At 45.6% G+C, this 6,000-nt stretch overlaps 1 long non-coding RNA gene across 1 annotated transcript in view; it reads right to left on the reverse strand.

The window, feature by feature from the left end:
- Positions 1-4,734, reverse strand: part of LOC134935099 (uncharacterized) — a 101,948-nt gene extending 97,214 nt beyond the window's left edge. Inside the window, exon 1 of the long non-coding RNA XR_010179900.1 lies at positions 4,658-4,734. This is a non-coding gene — a long non-coding RNA (uncharacterized LOC134935099). The remainder of the gene's footprint in view (positions 1-4,657) is intronic.
- Between the last annotated feature and the right edge of the window lie 1,266 nt (positions 4,735-6,000).

Below are 6,000 nucleotides of genomic sequence, written 5' to 3' on the forward strand. Positions count from 1 at the left end.
GCGTTTTAACGCAGCAGAGCGAACAGGTCCCTGCTGCGCATGCGCCGGTGCCGTAGTGCGCCGGTGCATGCCAGACGGCCGAAGACCGTAGCAGGGATGCGATCGCCTCTGCCTGATTGACAGGCAGGGGTGATCGCTGGGCAGGAGGGGGCAAAACGGCAGCGTTTGGCCGCCATTTCGTGGGTTTGGTCCGGCCAACGCAGGCCACTGTCCAGTGCCTTTGTACTTCTGCGGGGGCCCGGACTGACATGCGGGGCGGGATAGCCCTGTGCTGGGCGTCCCCCCGCATGTCAGGGAAGAAGATCGTAGCTGTGCTAAATTTAGCACAGCTACGATCAACTCGGAATGACCCCCTAAATCCCCAGAAACAGCCCCATTTTCAAGCAAAAATTGGGCTTTTTCTCACGAAAACATACATGTTTCACTGTGTGTTTTCAGGAGAAAAGGCATTTCTTTACAGGCATTTTTTTACAGGATAGCCTATAAAAATATCGGTGAAACATCGGGAAAAACTGCAAAAAATAGACTTTTTTGCACCTAATGTTTTACCACAGTTTATAGGATACCATCTATTGTGTCTTATCATTGGTAAGTTACAGCTACAGTATTGTTTTTCTGGAATCAAGAAAGATCAGCATTAGATGCTAATTCTACTAACTTTACCTCTGCTACAGCCTGAGGAGGATAAACTCATTGGGGGTAATTCTGAGTTGATCGCAGCAGCAAATGTGTTAGCAGTTGGGCAAAACCATGGCCCTCATTCCGAGTTGTTCGCTCGCAAGGCGATTTTAGCAGAGTTACACACGCTAAGCCGCCGCCTACTGGGAGTGAATCTTAGCTTCTTAAAATTGCGAACGATGTATTCGCAATATTGCGATTACAAACTACTTAGCAGTTTCAGAGTAGCTTCAGACTTACTCGGCATCTGCGATCAGTTCACTGCTTGTCGTTCCTGGTTTGACGTCACAAACACACCCAGCGTTCGCCCAGACACTCCTCCGTTTCTCCAGCCACTCCCGCGTTTTTTCCGGAAACGGTAGCGTTTTTATCCACACGCCCATAAAACGCCGTGTTTCCGCCCAGTAACACCCATTTCCTGTCAATCACATTACGATCGCCGGAGCGAAGAAAAAGCCGTGAGTAAAAAAACTATCTTCATAGCAAAATTACTTGGCGCAGTCGCAGTGCGAACATTGCGCATGCGTACTAAGCAGAAAAACGCTGCGATGCGAAGAAAATTACCGAGCGAACGACTCGGAATGAGGGCCCATGTGCACTGCAGGGGGGACAGATATAACATGTGCAGAGAGAGTTAGATTTGGGTGGGGTGTATTCAAACTGAAATCTAAATTGCAGTGTAAAAATAAAGCAGCCAGTATTTACCCTGCACAGAAACGAAATAACCCACCCAAATCTAACTCTCTCTGCAAATGTTATATCTGCCCCCCCCCCCTGCAGTGCACATGGTTTTGCCCAATTGCTAACAAACTTGCTGCTGCGATCAACTCAGAATTACCCCCATTGAGTAGTCACCAGACAGAGAGTAAAGGAAGATCCACTGGAGCTGCTGTTTCTACTGCATGGTACCATCTAGACTTAACTTATCTGGGCTCACACCAACACCCTGGATACCATAAATACATATACCAGGTATAGTTGTATGCTATTTCTATGAGCAAATACAATCATTTATGTCTGCCTTTCTTGAGTCTGCTATCATTATTTCAGATGTGTCCATGCTTTCAAAAGCATGTGATTTGACGGGGTGTAGTACGGTATACTGGTGGCTGGGCTCTCGGCGGCCAGTATACCGGTGCTGGAATCCTGACCGCCGGCATACCGACAGCTGGGCGAGCGCAAAAGAGCCCCTTGCGGGCACGGTGGCACACTATGCGCACCACACTATCTATTCTCCCTCCAGGGGGGTCGTGGACCTCCAAGATGGAGAAAAGGTGTCGGCATGCCGGGTGTCGGGATTCCGGTGCTGTTATACTGTGCGCTGGGATACTGACAGCCGGCAAACTGAAGACCACCCGATTTGACCACACCATCAAGTTGTAATGGTGCTGTGTGCTGAACGGTGGGAGAGATGTGTGCTGAGCATTCTGTGATAGATCGCTCAGCACACATCTCCCCGTGTGTATGTATGTACCCCCCTTTATTATCTTTTATTTACAGTATATGGGATCTGCAGCGCCCATTGCAGAGTACATAAACAAATGAGCAAACCAAGAAAATACAGCACATACAGTTTTAGACAATATACAGTAGGACAAGTACAAGGTATATACAGAAGATCAGGGATTAGTTGCCATCAAAGGGACTATAAGATAGTGTAAGTAAGAGAAAGAAAGGGACATAAGGGAAGAAGACCCTGCTCTTGTGAGCTTACAAAATAATATTACACTCATCTCTAAAATTTAAATTAGACAAATAGAAGAGACTTGGGAACCTATTCCAGGCAAATTAAGTATCGTACTCGGTGCAAGTTGCAACAGAAAATACAATTCTACCAGAGCATTTCAGTTTTGTTTCGGTACCAGTACACACTTTGGTTGATAATTAGTAGAGGCAACTTAGTAAATACATGCACACAGCAGGAGGCAGAGGAGGCGGAATGATCAGAAAGGATCCCTCTTTGCAACCATTCCATTCTTGCCATAAGGAGGAGCATGACTGAGCAGGCTAATGCCATTTTTTCCGTTTTTGGAGCTTGAGGAATAGGTATCCCCATATTAGTGTATGCGGATGATGTGCCACTTCTGTCCTGCAAGGGATGCAGGTAAAATCTCCTGCATAACCGCAATGATGATTAGATCCAGTTCTTTATTTTGCAAAAAATATGCAGACACTAAAGTTTCCACATGTATATCAGGGCAAAATACAATAATGAATAAGCGCCTCAGTGTAAATATAATTTGTAGTCCAGAATCTGAAGTAATTGCTTAAAAGTAAAGAACAAATAAATAAACAGATTCCACTATGAAATAATGGTACACCATACCTCCCAACTGTCCCGATTTCAGTGGGACAGTCCCGCTATTCGTACACTGTCCTGCTGTTTCTCCCGCAGGCAGCAGTGTACCGCAGGCGGGAGGGGAGGCAATTGGGGAGGCTTTGATCACCCGCTGCTCTGCAAAGCAGCGAGTGATCTTTGACTAGATGTTGTGTGCACACGCACGGCATCTATTCAGTGCTGGAAGGGGAGCTGGGCATGCCCCCAAAAGGCTGGAAAACGGGTCTGTTTGGTGAGGCCATGTCCACTTGGACGAGGCCACGACCCTCTCGGACGAGGCCACCCCCCCTTTCCCGACTCCCTTCAAGAAAAAGTTGGGAGATATGGTACATGCTCACACTTCTGTCTCCCCAGACAGCCCCTGTCTATCTAGACACCACCCTTCTGTCTCTCCAACCAACCACTGTGTGACACTCAGGGTAATTATCATGTGGAAGGTTACAATTTACAGGCATACTTGCCTACCTGACCCTCTCCATGAGGGAGAAAATGCTCTGTTCCTGGACTTTCCTGGTAATGTATGATTGCCATCACCTGTGGTGAAACACCTTTCTTATCTATTAACTAGCTCACCACAGGTGATGGCAATCATACATTACCAGGAAAGTCCAGGAACAGAGCATTTTCTCCCTCATGGAGAGGGTCAGGTAGGCAAGTATGTTTACAGGTAACTATTAGGGAGTCTGACACTATGGTTGATGGTGTTATTTTCTTTATTTTGGTATTTTTCAACTGAACCTGGTGTTTGTAGCACTTAACAGGGAGTAAGTTTCTCCGGCAATTCACAATAGAGTTCAAATTACAATTACCACAGACATTAATTACACAGTTGCTCCTCAGTAGTTTTTATTTAACACTTCTGGGTAACCTTTTCTCTTTTCTAAAGCTTAGAAGTAGTTATCACAATTTACAATAACACTTTGTGCGTGTGTCAGGAACCCACAAGCGCTGCAGGTTCGCTGACATGGTTCATATAGCACATTGCCACCACCTGCAATATTTCTACAATAAAACCAGGGGAGTTGCGGGTCTCTCCTGCAGACCTTTTACATACTAATTGCACATAAGCAGCTGCTCCCAAGCATCCATGCAGTCTGCTGGCAAGGCTCCTATTTCAGCAATTAGTAACCCTAATTATAGTTCAATTGCACAAGCACAGCCGACCCCATATCAGACAGTTTACATTTCAGCCTCTACTTTACATACAAGGCTTAGCAATATCCTCATCCACGCAGTCTGGGATAATGCTCAAAACTTCAGCAATTCATTAATAATTCCAATTGCACAGGCTCAGCAACACAGACCTCCACGTGTTATGGTTATGTGCCTTCTGTTTCAGCAATTAAAAACACCTTTGTATGACATATGTACACGGGCTCTGCGAACAGACATCTACGCAGTACGTTGTTGCACCCTACTTAGCAATTAATCAGAATTTACAGCATAACAGTCTCTGCAAAGAATTTGGGTTCTGGGAGCATTATATGACAGATTAAAATAAATGAATGTTTATTTTACCAAAAAACAAGTGTACAATGCTTATTTTAGAAAGTTACAAAAAGTAGTGGTCACAAGATAAAATAGGTTAAAAAGAATATAAATATAGGTAAGCAAAGGCTAAATAAAACAGGATTGACTTACAGCCTTAACACGCAGCTAGGTCTATCTGCAGGGTAAAGGTGGGAAATGGGTAGAGACTACAGGTGAAAACCCATCCGTGATGGACACTCAGTTTTCAACCCTGAACTATAGGTAAGCATACCTTTTATTAGTAGAATATCACACCTTTGGTGATGTCATCTGAGGCCCTGCTGATTGGCTGATTCGATTTTGAATCCTAGGACCTCCCATGACTGGCTCATACAACTTCTAACTTAAATTTACATAATTGGACATAACTTACCTGGCAAAATGATAATCTTAGATCTGGGGTGTCCATTCAACCCTTTGCTATTTTAGCAACAATATGTATATAAATATCATGGGCGGGATGTAATGCCACCTGATTTCAGTGGCCATGCGGGATGCCTGCAGAACTTGGTGTTGCTTTGTAAGTAATTGCCCCTTTAACAAAAAAAAATCTGAGTTCGGTTGGCATCCCGCATGGCTGCCAAACACGGGCGGCATTACATCCAGTCCTATGTGTTTGTGACATGGAATAGTGGAAAGGTTTTATATCTTGTAAATGATGCTTCTCAGATATATGAAAAACTCAGTCCACCTCACATACTCTGTACTAGGTCTCTTTATGGGGAAACGTATATGCATTTAGGAAGAATGGAAATGTTAGTTTTACTCCATACAGTATATCATTTGATGTTCCCCTAATCCAGGCATGTACAAACTGCGACCCTCCAGCTGTTGAGAAACTACACATCCCAGCATGCTCTGACACAGCTTTAGCATTCTCTGACAGCAAAACTGTGTCAGGACATGCTGGGATATGTAGTTTCACAACAGCTGGAGGGCCGCAGTTTGGACATGCCTGCCCTAATCTAATGTAGTGTAGTCACCAATACACATGTAGCCTCCTTTGTGAGTGGCAGAGGAGATCACTGATAGCTAAACTAGTGACCTTTGATCAGTGGCGGATCTTGCCACGGGCAAGCGGTACTTTTGCCCGGAGCGCCGCCTTCCGGAGGGCGCCGCACCAGGGCAAGATCCGCTACTGTGCCCCCTGCAGTGCCCCGCTGTGCCCCCCTGCTTTGAAGGGAACCAGTCGCGTAGCGTCTAGTTTCCCTTCATTGAGAGGACCATAGTTGTGCGGTGCGCGATGACGTCATTGCGCACCGCACAGCAAAGGTCCTCTCCATGAAGGGAAACTAGACGATACGGTCTAGTTTCCCTTCATGTAGAGGACCTTTGCTGTGCGGTGCGTGATGACGTCATTGCGCACCGCACAGCATAGTGGCACAGACACTAGGGGTCATAATTGACCTCTAGTGTCTATGCTGTTCTATGGGAGAGACGTAATAACGTCTCTC

The sequence above is a fragment of the Pseudophryne corroboree genome, chromosome 6 (genome assembly GCF_028390025.1).
Source record: "Pseudophryne corroboree isolate aPseCor3 chromosome 6, aPseCor3.hap2, whole genome shotgun sequence".
Lineage (NCBI taxonomy): Eukaryota > Metazoa > Chordata > Amphibia > Anura > Myobatrachidae > Pseudophryne > Pseudophryne corroboree.